Below are 15,673 nucleotides of genomic sequence, written 5' to 3'. Positions count from 1 at the left end.
TGGTGACGGGATCAATGTTAAGTTGGCTGAGGTGATGCATTTGCCTGGAGAGGCTTCCTGCAGGTGAAGCTTGTATATCTGCCTGAACCTCCACGAGAATATTAATGACTTCGGTCGATTGTTTCTTTCTACAAGCTGCCGTCTTGTGCTGCTGTGTGTCTGTTTGGTGTCTTGAAAAGCCACGGTTTCTACGGGAACACAGATATCGTCACTGGTCAGAGGTGAGTGGCAGTTGTTTCTCATCAGTGACATAACGGGATAGTAGCAGGTACAGAAGCTCTCTCAGAAGCTTTACAAGAGGATGTTAGCACAGACATTTTCCCCAGTAATCCGTAGCTGAGACTCGCAAGCAGGGGACTGGAACTAATGAAGACAACAATTCAATTATGAGCTCAATTAATGCCAGTGCCTGGAAGCACAGATCACAGATGAACTGAGCTGCTAGCCCTAGATATTGTGGTCTACTGTTGCAGGCGAACAACACACCGAGAGATTGAAATTCTCCCTCAGTCCCTTGGCTTAGCAGTCATGGCTGTCTCCACTTTAAAATGGCTTTATGGGCTCATGAGAGGCACCTAAGAGTGTGCCTCAAATCTGTGCCTTTGTGCCTTCGTGTAGGGTCATAAGGACCTGAATTGACTATGTCTAGCTATCGCTTCTTAAGTATTACTCTGTTATTGCCATTCTCTCTTGAGGTTCATCTCCAGCTGCACGATATTTGACCGAGCAAAACAAAAATTCCAATTTAGGCTGATTTTCCTTTGATTCTTTCTTTGGCTCATATTGATTTCGTACAACTTGTTATGTTCTGTTTCTTCTCTGTTTTGTTTTTGGATAAATCCATGTTGTTTACAGTGTGCAATGACCCACGGGGCATCAAGATTATTCTTAACCCTTCTTTTCTCACTGTGGTTTTGTGGTGTATTGATAGGTAGCCAAGTTTGCTTATAATTAAGTCCCTACCATACCACAAATGGGACTCAGACCGGACCTCTTGGCCCAATTAAAACAAATCTTCCTACTTCAGGACCACCTGCTTTGTTATATCTATATATACGCACACACAGACAGACACATTATATATATGTGTGTGTGTGTGTATGTAGAAGTGAATTAGTTTGATAATGAATGTATTAGTTTGATAAAGAGGGTTACGGTATTTAGCTATTAATGCAGGTTGATACATGATGCTTGCATCCTCATGATGCAAAGCAGCTCTGGATTATCACAGAATATTACATCCTACTATAAAGCACCTTTTTACCCAAAGGGAAATGTTCCACACTGATTAAAGATTAAACATGGAGGAAAAAAAACAGGAGCTTTGCAAAAAGGAAAAAAAAAAACTAATTATTTCTCTAGAAGTAAAATAAAATGGTTAAGCCACTGGGGAGTTGGGTCTAATTATTTCATTTATCCGTAAAGGGCCTCATGAGGATGTTTCCTTCCTTTACTTTAATTTTTCTCCTCTTTTACACCTTTAGCAGTCTTCCATTGTTGCATTATATTACATTACATTATTCTTTCTCTGGTTTCATCTTTGCTGAACACGTCGAGGATGATAATTGATCTGCATGCATGCACTGGATTAGGAGACATTGATGGTAATTTGTTAAGGTGACTGGGAGTAATTCAAACTGGTCCACAGTCCTCTGGGTCTCATTAGCTGAAGAAGGCTGAAGATATGCTCTGTAGACCTTTGCTAAAACCACTGGCAGAAAAACGGGCCATCTTTGTCCTTGATCATGCATTAATGCTTTCATTTACACAGCAGTGTTTGTTACACATTTGATAGCAATGTGTCAGAGAGTAAGTGAATACTGGTAACTGATCCGTAAATTTGCCCTCTTTACACAACTAACTATGAAAGTGCAAAATAACTTGAGGCTTTTCATGTCCAGCACTCTCTCTTACACGATTATAGAGATTGATGCGTACTGTGTTTTTGTCTCTTCTGCAAGCAATACAACCCTTTAAGTACTGGCGCTGTACTCGACTGAATTTACGCAACTGAATCTGATTTAGCCGTTGCTTTTTTTGTTTTCCTCAAACAGACTATCTGACAAACAGAAGAATTTCAGCTCTGATTGTTATCACATTAACAGGATCTTAGATCGCCACAGTAACTTCCACATTGTTTACTACACAAGAGGTACAAACATATGACTATAGGTGTACGTAGGTGTGTCCTGTTAAAAGTCTATTTTGTAAAAGCCGTGCTGCTCCTCTTCACCCGCAAAATCAGCTGTGTTGCGTGTTCAGACAATGGAACTGTTTTGGAGGTGAGGTTTAATATTGTTTCTGCTGCTAATGTTTGACTCATTACAGGCACCTGTGCTCTTCCCTGACTAATTAACTGAACATGTATAGCCTACACACCTTCCTCAGTTCATTTGTACTATGCCCCGAAGAAGGCACACGCCGGTACGCGTGGGCATTTTTAATCGTAAAGCGCGAATATGTCAATATAATAAAGACATTTTAACCCTGAGCAGTGCTTTGATTCAAAGATTTTTTCTCTCCCCTTCTCTTTATGCATGGAAAATTTTAATGTTTATGCATTGCTTCAAACAAAAAGCACAGTTTTTCTCATAGCCTTTGTTGTCAGTAAAGCCAAAAGATATTCCCTTGCATGTGCTTCTGCAAGATTTTTACAAAGTAGTTTGTGTGAAAGCCAGTCGACACTCACTATGCACCTTGAAATGCTTAAATTGTATTTTTATATTTAGTTTGTAAAATGCAAATTTGCTTTTTTAAAATAAAAAATAGTATCCTATTTTGATATTGCTTCTGATTACTGTGCTTTGTTTGTCTACAGATATTGACTGCTACATCAGCACAGGGCCTAACTATGAACAAGCTCGGTCCTCCGTAGCTCAGGGCGGTTGTGTGGTTATGGCACCCAAAGCAAGGCTTCCCTAGTGAGGTGACAGAAGCAGCTAAGCCAGTAAACAACAATGACAGTAATCATATGTTTGTGGTGCTATGCTTCATCACCTGTCTAGCACCAAGGCTTGTTAAAGGACAAATGACTGTTAATAAAGAATATTCTTTCCCCTCATCTCTCCCTCTTCCTCTTCTCTCTGTCCCCCTTGTCAGTGTCCCTTTGCTCCCTGCAGCCCTGCCCCCACCTGGGGAGGCCAGGTTGCCAGGCCATGGGGCGGTGGGATTGGCCGGCTCCACGCTGAGATTGATTACCCCTCTAATCTTAGGACTGCCAGTGTGTCTCCAGGGCAAAAACTCTGGCTTGAATCCCCCTCTCTCTGCCTCAACTCCCACCCTTCCTCTGTCTCTGTACCTCTTCTCTACCTCGTCCTCCATCCCCTTCATCCCTCTGTCCCTGTGCTGCCAGAGGCACTGAGGGACGACACTAAGTCACAGCTTCAGACAGGGCCACTCGCTCGTACTGACTGCCTTGTTCGTCATATGTCACGGCAAATGGGGCTCCCGTGGACTCTGCCATGGACTTACAGTAAAAAAAAGAAAAAGACAAGGGGGGCTTGAGGATGAGGGGTGGAAGCTGCATGAGTTGGGCAATAGGTTAGAACAGAAAATGCCAATCCAACTAATACTCAAAGATCATTAAGAACTGCAGTCTTCTTCTGACAGTTGTGCAAATGTTGGAAAAACTAAGTGTATAGAACCTATACCCACTTGGTTTTGGGCGTTGATGCTCAGTGTTTTTTTTGTTTTGTTTTTTTCTATATTCACGCCGCTGAGGGGTGCAGGTGATGACGTGGAACCCTTTCAATGTGCATTATCGCAGCATCAAGGACACAAGATTCATGACAACGTGTAAAGGTGACAATTGTGCTTGGTGATGGTAGGACCTGTCATCCAGATGCTAGTGAAATGAGCTCTCTTGCTGCTACTCTGGCTCTCACTGGATTTCGAAAGACTTCATATATGGCTGGGTGGTGACATTACCTTTCAAAATGTCAGTTTGGCATTCGGCTTCTCTTGTAAAATCTGATTTATTTAGAACAAAGGTGGGAACAGAGTGGAAATCCTATGACAGTGTAATTAACACTGTCGAGATTCTGCACTTAGAAGAAGCAGAGCAGAGTGGAAATTATAAATAAGGCCAGAAAAAATCCCCTAACTATTGACTATACAATATGATGTGTTATTCCACCAATTGCCAATTGTCACATAACTTCGGGCCTTTTACTTGGAGCTACTTTAAAGCCAGCTGTTCTTTTAAGTGCATGAACTCGCATGAACTTTTAAGCGGCACAGTGACTTGCTTTTGTTGTTTCTGATCATCTTGTTCATACTGACCAAATATTTTTTGTCTGATTTGCCTTCTTAACTTAATCTCACCGTGGTTTCACATTGTATAGGGTTAAAGAAGGTATAAACAAACCCCAGCACCTGATTGCCTCAGTGACAACCATTTGCACCAGTATTAAGAGTGGAAGGTGTGTTGACGTGATGATGTTGCGATATGGTGTTAACACTTAAAGACATGACAGATATTTGTCAGAAAGAAACACTTTTATTTCAAATATGTGGTTTCTTTTCTAGAATATATGGATATGAGAATAGTCGATGCTGATCATAATTGGAAAATGAGACTTTTTTTATTACATGTAAAGTGGAAACAAAACAAAAACTCCTCTTTTCAAGGTGAAACTTTGTTTACTAAACCACCTGCACATGGATGAGTAATGCTTAAAAGCTGAGTTTATTTCATACATATGAGTATGTCCCCAAAAGCACATGGAAAGGGCCAGACAACCATCAGAAGGCTCTTTGAAGTGCTCCGTCGGGCCACCATGGATTACCCACACACAAGTATTCACAAATGCACTCTTGAGAAAGTCATTGAGGGCACTGTTTTCTCATTCACCTCTGCACCTGTTTATACCTTTCCCCCGTTCTTCCTTTTTTCCATGTCTGAGTGAGTCCGAGTCATCGGAAAAAGAAAAAAAGAAAGAAAGAAAAACAGCGTGGGTGAATCTGAGCAGAGAAACATCCTCTGGGTCTTTTTCCTTTTTTAAAAGAACTCCTCCAGATCTCATGTTTAATTTATGAAGGAGGACTCAGGCGTGATACGTTCTGGCATGACAGGCAGAGTCCATCTTTGACTGGGAAACGTGGATTGGACCGGACCAGGGGTGATGTGCCAGTCTCCGTCAGGGCCCCGGGGAGCCACAGACTGGTCAACAGCTGGGGGCGAAATCAACCCTTTCATTGGAACCGGAGCGTGGTTAATTAAACAAGTTCCCCTTGGTCAGAAAGCAGCTGGAGTTGGTTTACTCCATGTGCCAGTCAGTGCCAGGCTGGCTGGAAGGCACACTCCACCACACAAAAGGAGAGAAGATGAGACACTGTTCTTCAATGTAGGAATGTGCAGATCACAACAAACAAATGAGAGGATGTTAATGTTTGGGTGTATTCAGATTTTAAGATTCTGCGCCTAAGAAGAGGAGTGGGATGTGCTTCCTTTGGCTCACCCACATCCTACTGTAAGCATCAGTCCACAACCCACACCCTTAAAGCCAACTCCACAGTTTTATGTGCAAGCGCACGATGAACAAATCTAATTTGTTTAAGGCTCTCCAGATCTGCATATTTACAGTGCAGACAAACATACCAATACGCACACATACAGGCTTAAACAGCCACAAACAAACTCAGACGAGTGAAATCTTGTCAAGCTGAACACCGAGTAAAGATTAGGCATCCTTGTCCGCCTTCACAGGCTGAGATGTCGTGGTCAATCCTGGGGCAATTTCAGGGAGAAAGATGGCAGCTGATAGTTGATGGAGAGAAACAAGCTGTAGTCTGAGTGCTAAATCAGTGCTAGGGTTGCAAACTGGGGGAGGGCAATAAAAAAAGCAAGAGAGGAAGCGAGGGGGGGAGCTGGGTACAAAATAGCCAATTTCATAGTACACATGTGGATTAAGTTCCCTTCTTTGAAAATGCTCTGGAATGCCCATGTACCAATTACACCCTGGTGGTACAGGCGGGAGCTGTGGGGCCATGTTTTTGGATGTTCTTGCGCCTGTGTGTGCTCGGGCTTGCCAGATTGTCTGCGGGCAGCATTTGTGCCTGCTTTGATTCGGTGCCAGTGAGGCCTCGCAGGCTCTTGGCATCCTGACACCTCCCCATCAATACGCTGGCACTATATGGTAGGGGGTATCAAAAATGACCCAATTAGAGGATGGCAATGTGTTCTGACAGGCACTACCTGCTTGGGTGTGTTTAACCACTCTGCCGTCTTTTTCTTTCTTTCTTTCTGTTTGCTGTGCACTTTCAAACTCTTCACACTCTGTCTGTGTTTCCCCTGCTGAAATTTCTGCTCGCAACTGGTGACAATGGCACAGAAGTGAGTGGGTCTGCCTGTCTTGACACCCTCTTTTTATGTTTCTTTCAGCTGTTTGCTGTAAACATCCCAGCACTTTGCAAGTGTTCAGATACGAGGGGATTGGTTTTGACTAAGAACTCTGTGATTAGAGCTCTCAGTGACAGAAACATTATCCACAGAGCTGGCTTGTCAGTGTTCATTGCGCTGACTGACAAGTCTCTGGATTTCCCATTCTCTTTTCCTATGTCTCTGTTTTTCCCTGCTTTTGATTTTCTTGATCTGACTGCTTTTTCCACCAGCTGCTGGAGTTCAGTAGGAATCTCTGCCAGTGTGTGTCAGTGTCATTTGATATCTGTTCAATATGACTGCGGCTCCTTAACAAATTTAAAAACGTGTTATGCTGCGTCTTACAAATACATGAAGCTATTAAGAACACTTCAAGTAGAACTAGTTTATATGTTGATGCTCTATAATTCAAAATTTAGCCTAAATTTAAGTTGCTTTTGCACTTCCTTCCTTCAGTTAATTCATGAAGGCAGTCCCCTTGAGTTCTCTTATTGAAAACAATTACCAGCATTAATTTCTGTCCTCAAGTGACACAAACCAACTTGCTTTTTTGCTCTTCTTTTACATTAGTTCCAGTCTGTCTAATTATATTTTTTCACCTCTTTCTGGAATTACTTTTAGTTCTTTCTCATTAGATTTAATGCCTTGCTTGCTCCATCTGAGAGCAGACTGTGAAGGTTTGGCATCTGATGCCCTCTGGCATCATACTGGTCGTGAGCCGAGCCCTCACAGGTCTTGACTGGCATGTTAGAGCAAGCTGCCAAGCTAGATGGGCAGTTGGCGCCAGGTCCACTACCAGCTGGTGAGGTTCTGTGCCATTCTCAGGGCCATCACGCTCATCTGTCAAAACTCCTATGACTTCTCCTCCAATTTGTATTTAACACAAGTGTCATTTGCTAATTTGCTAGTTCAAAATTTGCATCTCAAAATAAATATATTCTCACCGAAGTAACAGAAAAGAATATATTCCTGTACATGAAATCCTTTGCTCTGTGAATCCTTCGCGGCAGCGTCCCTACACTCGACCCCCACCCGATTCTCTCACACCAACTAACCCTTTGTGCCGTATTCTGTACTTGTGTGTATTTGTGTATTTTCTGTGAGGGTGTGCTTGTAAGTCTGCTTCTCCTGCTGATTGATTGGATGTGCAGGTTAAATGACCAAAAAAGCTTTTAGGAATAGGACAACTCCTTTTTCTTAAGGCACCTGTTAAGTTGTTTGTTGCCAGGAGAAACAGACACTTCATCATGCCGCCGTAAATTATTTCCTTGCTCTCTCACCCCGAGCTCCCTTTTCCTAGTTTCATTTTATTGGGGGGATATTTTAGCCTTAGACCCTCCATTTGTTAGTGCAAAAAACCGGGGCCACTAAAAAGGATGCAGTGCTGTTTCAGGACAATAGCTTATCTACAAGTAACAGAGGCCTCGGCTAATTTGTACGACTCGCCACAACCTGCCGCAGCACAACAGCTGAGTGCTTTCAGAGAAAGACTGATTTGACTTTGGCCATTATCTTTTGATAGATAAGGGGTCTGCAGGTGCTTTTCTCGTCCCTCAGGGTGTGGTTTTGAAGATGGAGGACATGTTTTTACCCACTGACATTGATGCAATACAACCCAGAAGCAAGGGTACTAATGTCTATATGGAGTCCACTCAATCCTGATGCCTAGTGTCCTCTTCTTGCCCCGGCCACAGCCTGCGGAGCCCTATAACCAAGGAGCGTGCCCACCAACCATGAGTCATTAAGGCCTGTGTTTAGACAGAGCTAGGGGTCATTGTGGTGGATGGTAATGTATGGTCTCAGTATAATCTCACAAATCAGAGATGGTCCACTCTAAACTGCTTTCTTTCTCCTAGAAAACAAAGAAAAGAATGAAAAGAGAAAAGTAAGGGGTGGCAGATACACAGGTCTAAGCAAAAACAATTTTGGGTACATTTCAGAACTCATTTAGTCGCAAATTATGTGTTGATTACTCCAAAATATCTTTAAATATAGGCAAAATGTTTTGGTGAAATGATCATATTACTGTGTCTGCAAGCAAAAAAGACTAAAACTGTTATTTATCTCGGATAAGTGGAGCCATTCCTGTAGGTAAGTTTTGAATGGCAAGAGTTCACGGGTATGGGGGGGGGGGGGAATCCACACTTTGCAATTAATTAAAGTAAATCCTTTCAGTGTAGTTTTTACCACATTTAAAAGCTCGAAACTTGACCATTAACCTCCAAATGGATGTGAAACACCACTAGTGTTCCCCTTCGCCTTTCTAAACACAATGTGCCACAGAAAGGACTGTAAAATGAAATGATGAGTTTTAAATGTACTTTTGCAGGCAAACTCAATTAGCAACATGTTTTTTTTCTCCCCTTTTGCAAAGAGCCCTACATTAGCACCAAGGCTAGTTATTATTTCCAGCGCGGACATCTTTACAAATCATTTCTCTTTGCCTTTCCGCCGCAGCCTCTTGTGTGCCACTATGTTCCAAAGTAGGCTCCAATTATGAAAGCATTAAAAATGCTGGTGAAGGATTTAGGTACATTACACCACTCAATGACATTCTACTCGCCATTATGTTATTAGCGGAGTGCTATGTGTAAAAAGGGCCTTTAATTGAGAAAGTGTTGTAGAAAATACATTTAAAACAGCCACTGTTCCCCTCCCTCTCAGCCTCTTTTACTGGCAGCTGTGCTCACTATGAAAAGCTTCTCATCTCGGCCGATTTGGCTAAAATCCCTCACTCATGACAAGTCTTTAAGGGTAAGACCTACAGAAATGCAGGTATTCACATACTCGGGAACAAATGTTCAGGCTTATCTTTCGGTTTAAAATTCTCAGATTTCTTCCATACAGGCTCTTTATAAAAAGTCAGCTATGTTGATTAAGATCCTGAAAATACAAAACCCATTGTCATTGGGCTCTTTTGTAATTGTGTAAATTATTTCTGGATGCATATTGTCATTACCAGCGTTTCCCAATACATATGCGCGTTGGATATACTTGCATGGTAACTTTTTTCCTCATAGATTTATGCAAATGTCACCATACCTCAATTTTTGTGATGGCTGCTTGTAAAAGAAACAATCTTTGTCAGCTTAATTTTCTTTTCAGATGAAAACTTAGCTCTGCTGTTCAGTGTTTGACATAGTAAAGCAGAGATGAGTGAAAAACATGTGTACCGCTAGAATTAAAAGGAGTACATGTCGACAATTAAACTCCAACTGGTTGCTTTAAATTAAATTAAATTCACATTAAACTGACAATCAAACTGAATATTAACTGGCACAGGTATGTATATTTGCGTACCCACTAGACACTTATTAGGCCACCTAGTACTGGGTTGGACCCCCTGTTGCCTTCAGCCCAGCCTTAAAAACCTTTCTCAAAGATTTTGATCTATATTGACATGATGGCATGGCACAGTTGCTGCAGATTTGTCAGCTGCACATCCATGATCTGAATCTTTTGTATCCCAGAGGTTGTTTAGATTGAGATCCATTAACTGTGGCGGATAACTAAGTACAGAGAACACATTTTTTTGTTCAAGAAACCAGTTAAGGATGATTTGAGCCTTAGGACATGTTGCGTTACCTTGTGGAAGCAGCTATCAGAAGATGGGTAAGCTATTGGAAATAAAGGGATGAACATGGTCAGTAACAATACTCAAGTAGATTTAAGCCATGCTTAAGAAGTTGGTACTGAGGGGCTCAATGTGTGCTAAGGAACCAGAGGACCAAGATATAAGGCTGGATGGAGCGGTGCTTTTATGTTATTTACACCACATTCAAATTAACCTAAATCATGCTCCTTCACAGTTTAGTTCATCATGTCTACATGCCTAAATTCATTGAGATGCTGTCATGTGTTTGGCTGATCAGATATTTGGGTTAACAATACGTTAAACAGGTGTGACTAATAAAGTTTGTGGTGAGTAGCTCTGTGACAAACCTGCATGTGTTAAAAAAAAAGCGTCACAGTTTCAGTATTTGTTTTAGCCTTAACATTTTTACTGTTCATCTGATTGTTTTTTTAGATGATTTATGAACCCATTACAACTTTAAATTATATTAAAAAAAAAACCTTTTTTAAATGAAGTGTGCTGCGTGTGCTGCCACAGATTAAAGCAGTGCGACATGCTTCTTTTTTGCAAAAAAAATATGGCAGGGTAACAGATGGAGTTTGGGTTCTGTCGTGCACTCCGTCCACACTCCGCATGTGTCATCTGTCATTACATTCAGGTCATTGTTCGGAGTTCAATGGCAGCGTGACTGAGTTTGCCACGGCTTGACAACGGATTGCGTTTCACGCAGAAATGGGGAGAATATGCAGACACCCGCAATACTCACAGGACATATTGTGCTATTAGTTCTTTCTTAGTTCAGTTTCCTAAATTAGCACTAAGATGTTGTCCATAATTATTGAATAGAGCAGATCACAACAGACTCTTCCTAGGGCTTTTAAAATATATATATATATGTATGTCTATCATGTGAAGCATTGGTTGTATGTTGTCATGGATGTTTTTCCTGAATCTATGATGTTAACTACCTCACTTACAAGCTCACAAACAGAATTTATATCAAGTTGAGCTACATATTCTATTCTATAATAGGTTCATTTCCTATTTGGTTTGTGTATTTTTCTTTTCAGTAACCACAAAATCATTGCCAACATGAAACCCACAACAAAAGAAAATAATCACTGAAAACATGACTGAGATATACAATGTAAAAAACAACAGAAAAGAATCAGGATGTTTGTGATGACTAATGTGTTTGTCAGTTAAAAGGAACTGAAAAATCAGAGCCATCAACAAGTCTAACAGAAAGTACTCAGAAAACCGTTAAACTGCAGTTTAATGGACAGGGTTAAACGATGACTGCTCAAATATTGCATATATATTTAGTGCCATAATAAGAGCCATTATTTGCAAAATGTCAAGACGCACCACAGCTAGCATCGTAGGTCTTTTATCCTGACTCATGTCCACAGACTTGCGATGACTGCACAACACTGGAATCTAAGTTTTTAACTTACCTGTTTACAGCTGCCTGTCACAGAGAGAAATGCTGCAGCCCTGCTTTTATAGGCCTGAAGTAGCAAACAGTCATCAACTTGCCCAAAAGGTAAACTTTTACTCTGGTTGAATCGCGCAGCAGTACATTATTTGCTCAGAACATCACCAGTAAGGTCACATATTTATTTCGCCCTGCAGTATTAGAACATGTTTCTAAACCAGAGATGTTGATATGCAATCGGATTTGAGGTACCACTGAGACTGGCCATTAAATGCCAAGTATGCCTCTGTGGCTTATGCATGCATTTTTTTCTCTTTACATATTTGTATTGTGTATTCGAGTCAAGTGGCCTTCATTGTAGCACATTTTGAAACAAAAGTTGACCCCCATTTTTTTTCCAGTTCAAAAGGGCCGTCAGAAAATATTCACACTGGATTTAACCAAAGATGAATAACTGTGAAAAGTCTAAAGTAATTAGTACTTTATATAGACTAGCTTTTGGTTGCTTTATTTAGGAATGAGTAAATATTGCATCTTCCAGAACTGCTAAAGCGAGAAAAGGCAAACACACAATGCTGCTTTAGAAGCAGGAGCTCTGGGTTGAGTGCAGGGACTCCAGAAGAACGCTTTCATATGTTCACAGCAAAGCTCCTTCTGAGCATGCCGGTTGAATAACTCTTTGTCACTGTCTGTGGTAAGAACTCCCATAAAAATAAAGATGAGTGCCATGCAGAGCTAGTAATAACCAGAAATGGCCTTCATGTCAGTAAAAGTGTCTGCAACTATATTTGCTTAAATGCTTAAAAAGCAGTGTTATTATTTACACTTATAATCATAGTACATTTAATGTATATTGTATATTATATAGACTGTATATATACTAATCCTACCTATTGCAACAGATTTGCAGTAGATGGCAAAATATTTGTTATTTTCACCAATTTATCACAGTTAATTGTTGTATTATTGCAGACACACCTTCTACAGCTCATTGAAGGTAAAGAAATGGGCTGGGTTTCATATATTTTCACTTACTTTGTCTTACTGATGACTCAATGCACTTTATAAGCAACATTTGAACCATGTATTCATCTAGTGCGTTATCCTATACACGTACACACTATCTCTCGTTTTTGGCCAATTTAACTCACCAGTTTACCTAACATACATGTTTTTGGACTGTGGAAAAATAGAGTACCAAGTTTGAACCCACACAAGCACAGGGAGCACATTCAGACTCCACATAGAAATACCTCAAAGCACTATGGTGAAGGTATAGAGATCAACACTTAAAATTTGCACTTTTTAGCTTTTAATAACAGGTTGAATATTTAATGCCTGTTTTGCTTTTTTGTTGTTTGTTAAGTAAAGAGAAAACGAACACACAAAAAGCACTTAAATCCCGTACCCTGCAGACACACACAGACATTTTAATTCCATGGCACATATTCTTTTATGTTTCCTTAGACTAGTTTATATTTATATTTCCATTTATTTCTTTATATTACAGTATGTCTGCTTTCCTATCTATTTCTTTATCCGTATCCTCTTCATCCAGCATCCCATTTTCCAGAGCGTTGGTTGGGCTTCTTCAGCGGTTGATGGGACAGGTTATTAGTAATGCTTTTTGTGTCTCTTTGGCCTTGCTCTAGCCCTGCAGGGTCAGGGCTAACATAAAGTCTGCTTATTATATATCTATGCATAAATCTAACTATAAACTGACCTGACAGTGTGTGCAGTGCTTAATGCACATGCTCTCCTTGGATGTTTGTGCGGTCGTGTGAGAACGTAGTGACACTGAAGCTGTGTACTGCGTGCGTATCTCGTTGGCTTTTTGTAACCGGTGTTGACGATCACTCCTCGAATGCCGTAGTACTTACATCGTACAAGTATCAGGTATTCACCAGAACCAAAACCTTGTGCCACTAATGGCAAAGGTTCATATTCTGATAGCAATGCCTGGTTTAATGTCAACTGAATGTTTAACCTTCTGGTGAATAAAATAAATCCCTTGAAATCCATTTATTAATAAGAACTATTGACCAGCAGCATTGACTGAAGCTCAAGAGCCTGGATCCAATAAAATCTGTTAACCTTGTGGCAGGAAGTGTGGAGTCAAACCTGAAAGAAGCAGAGAGAGAAAATTATTTATTTTTAAATAGTTTAAAAAATAGTTTATTTTCCATTTAATTTTAGTCTTAATACAGTTTAACGCAACTAAGCAGAACCATGTCACATCAGCGATTTTTTTTAAAGTGATGGAATCTGTATAAAGTCTGTATAAACTCATTAGCTGCTGCAGTTTTTCAGTTTTATTATTTTTATTATAGAGTCTTTGCACTCCTAAGCAGCTATAATTTTGTCCGACTGTTCTGTCATAATTCATCACACCTTCCTACACTCATACCTCACAACCACATTTTCTTTGTGCGTGTGTGTATCTGTGGGTATTTGTGTGAGCGGAGCTCTGACTTTCACTGCTGGTTAGGGGGCTAACACCTCTTTCAGGTTAAGTCTTTTTTTCCACCTCAAAAAAAAAGAAAAAGAACGAATAACAGCATTTTGTGTTCCCTCCTCCCCTCCTTCCTTTCCTTGCCTTTCCCCACTCATCTGTCAATGAAAGACACAGTTTTGCCACAAGGCATTGTGTGTTTAGCAGTGGTGCCAGCAACTGCCATTTGGGTGCAGGGAGGCAAGGGGATCCACCCCTTTGAACTGCTGCCAAGCCAGCCAGCTTGCACCTTCTTTAATAACTTCCCCCGAAGGCACTTCCTTCTTTTTCTCTACCTCTTCTCTCTTTTTCCCCCTTTCTCTCATTCACTCCCACCCTAGTGCTTCTTCTATTTTTTTTAAATGACTGCAGTTTTCACGGGTAAAGCTGTGATGCTGATAAGAAAGGTAAGGCTGCTTTAACTGACAGCCTGACATCAAATCTGTGCAGAATACTTGCACAAATGAGAATAGGGTTAAGAGCATGTGCTGACTTCGAGGGAGAAGCTTATGGAGTGTTTTTTCCCGAAAAAATTCGATTTTTGTTTTCCCAACTGTACAAATCAATGAATTCTTTTGTAATTTTTTAAAAACATGTTCAATACAAGTCCATTAAGCCACACAATTACTCCCTGGTATGCAGTGTTTTATTCTCAAAGCATTTTACTTGATTACAAAAGGAAATATATTATAATAAACAGAAATATCATTTAATTCTAATTTTTTTCTTCTTCCTTCTCTTATGGATTGCCTCTTTGGGCAGTGAGACGGGTTAGCTCCCACCATAAAGGCGCCCTGCGAACTCCTAGTCTGTCAGTTCCACTGTACAACACCGTGGCCCCAGGACACACGAGCCGGAATGGAGAGTTGAAGAGAAAAGAAAAAGCAGAAAGACCTGGTTAAAAGTGCAGTGGGCAATAGGTGTCACATTAAGGGTGTGTAATACACTATGTCACCTCAATTGCGTATGGACCATTAAAGCTATAACCTCATACAGCGTGGCGTTTATTTTGTCACTAGGGATTATTTGGAACAAACGGGCATGCTGGGAAATTTGTGTGTGTCTGAGGTTTGTTGGATTCAGTTTGCAAGTAGTGAAAAATTTATTGTTTGTGTACTGCGATTGTTGAGGCCCCGATGTATATTATCTTCAGGGCATTTCTCTCTCTAAATCCATAGTCACCATTTTTTTTAACATGTACCTCCAGTGTGTGTGTGTGTATGTGTGTGTGTGTGTGTGTGTGACAGTGTGTGCTTTGCATGATGTCAGTGGAGGTGTATTAAAGGATAACGCTTTTTGGGGGAAAAGGGGGGGAGGTGGTGGGATGTAAATACAGGCATGGGCCCCCACCTCTGCCGCCGCCGCCACCTCGTTGTAGTCGTCCTCCTCCTTCTCCTCCTGTGTGAGGGTGAGCCAGCTAGGGGGTGACCTTGCCCGGTGTAATTAAAGTGAAACACCTTGACTTGTCACCATTGCCTGAGACAGCTTAAATCTCCCTAATGTAAATGGAGGCTGCCGCTGACGTTCTGCTAGGCATGGCCGCGGAGAAGATACAAGCGCTGGTGATCCATCTCTGTACCATAGCGCACACACGCACTTACACACAAACACACATGCCCTCGGTCTTCCTCTTTTCTCTCTCTCTCTCTCTCTCTCTCTTTTTCTGACATGCAGAAATGTACACAATCCTGTTCTTTCTGTCTTCTATTAACACCCTCCTTCCTTCCTTTCGTCCTTCCTTCCTCTTGCACCGATCCTTGGAAATCTGCAACTCTTATTCCATCTTGCTCT

At 41.0% G+C, this 15,673-nt stretch overlaps 1 long non-coding RNA gene across 1 annotated transcript in view; it reads left to right on the top strand.

Annotated features, from left to right (window-relative positions):
• LOC113032743 (uncharacterized) overlaps positions 1–14,957 on the top strand; it is a 75,909-nt gene extending 60,952 nt beyond the window's left edge. Inside the window, exon 4 of the long non-coding RNA XR_003273924.1 lies at positions 14,645–14,957. This is a non-coding gene — a long non-coding RNA (uncharacterized LOC113032743). The remainder of the gene's footprint in view (positions 1–14,644) is intronic.
• The last annotated feature ends 716 nt before the right edge of the window (positions 14,958–15,673 follow it).

The sequence above is a fragment of the Astatotilapia calliptera genome, chromosome 11, assembly GCF_900246225.1.
Source record: "Astatotilapia calliptera chromosome 11, fAstCal1.2, whole genome shotgun sequence".
Taxonomy (NCBI): Eukaryota; Metazoa; Chordata; class Actinopteri; order Cichliformes; family Cichlidae; genus Astatotilapia; species Astatotilapia calliptera.
Note: the sequence above shows the minus strand (reverse complement) of the source record. Positions and strands in the feature narration are given on the sequence as shown.